The sequence below is a fragment of the Sinocyclocheilus grahami genome, unplaced genomic scaffold (assembly GCF_001515645.1).
Source record: "Sinocyclocheilus grahami isolate Dianchi unplaced genomic scaffold, SAMN03320097.WGS_v1.1 scaffold245.1, whole genome shotgun sequence".
NCBI lineage: Eukaryota > Metazoa > Chordata > Actinopteri > Cypriniformes > Cyprinidae > Sinocyclocheilus > Sinocyclocheilus grahami.
In genome coordinates this window covers 1,484,034-1,485,252 of record NW_015505424.1, presented here as the reverse complement: position 1 = coordinate 1,485,252, position 1,219 = coordinate 1,484,034, and positions in this window count along the sequence as shown.

Here is a 1,219-nt window from a genome sequence, read left to right as displayed (position 1 = left end):
AAGCTACGAGAATACTTTTTGTGCATAAAGAAAACAATAATAACAATTTATTCAACTATTCATGTCCCCGAGTTACCGTCTTCCAACATATTGGAGAGTACCCCAGAACGTAATCAGCACAGTTTATGTTCAGCATGCGCGTGCTTTATCCTGAACGCAAACAACGCTGATTGAGCTGATCAGATCACTATAATCACTGACAATCAGAAAGTTGTTTTGTGTTCACATGGTGGCGCTGTTTCATTTCTAATGAGTTTATTATCTGAGTGGGTGATTGATGCATATGTGTGAAAACACATCGCTGTGGTTTTACTGTAGTATTGATGGCAGGAGTGCAACTGGAGAGTTTTGAGAGTAATTTAGGGCAGAGCCCGAGACAGATGCAATCAATCTGACTTTGCATTTGGAACAGAACCAGGCGTTTAGTCAGCGTTTGGAGTCTCGGCGGGTCCGGCTGCAGTTGCATTATCATAACGAGACGTGATTAATCACTGCAGCCTTCATTCGCATTATCAATGTTTTTAATGACACCGTCTGAGAATTTGTAGAATGTACCGTATGTGAGATAAGATGCAACTGAACTTGTTCAGACAGGTATAGCAGGAAAGTGCTGCTGTATATGATGTGTGTGGTGTGTGGTTCACAGCGTCTCACATACAGTCTACATATAGATACACACTGATATTGTGTTAAAATATAAAACACAAATTCAGTTCAGTTTCTGAACAGGATTCACACATGCAGATCAGTAATTGTAAATTTTTTTAAATTAATTTTAATATGCAATAACTTTTAGAAGCAGAACTATATATATATATATATATATATATATAGAATATATATGTGTGAACTATATATAAGAACTAGCATTAAAGCAGAGACTTGATTCAAGAATTCCTCTTCCCAAAGTTAAAGTCTAATCATTTGTCCTGCAGAAAACGCTCTGTTGCGTCCGGAGGATATCTGGATGCTGGATGCGGAGGAATCCGTTACCCAGGAGGCTTTGCGGCGTCCCAGCAGACCGGATCACCTGGACTTCCTGAGAATCACGCCGCCGGAGGACGACATCATCGGAGACACTCCGTGTAATCCCAGTCTCGGAATAACGGTGAGTCAGTCAGCGCTGTGATGAAATTAATGTATCGTAGACTTCTGCATTTATTCTTGATGTTTATTCAGTAAGCAGCCCACTTAAAAACAATATTCAGACTTTTTTTCT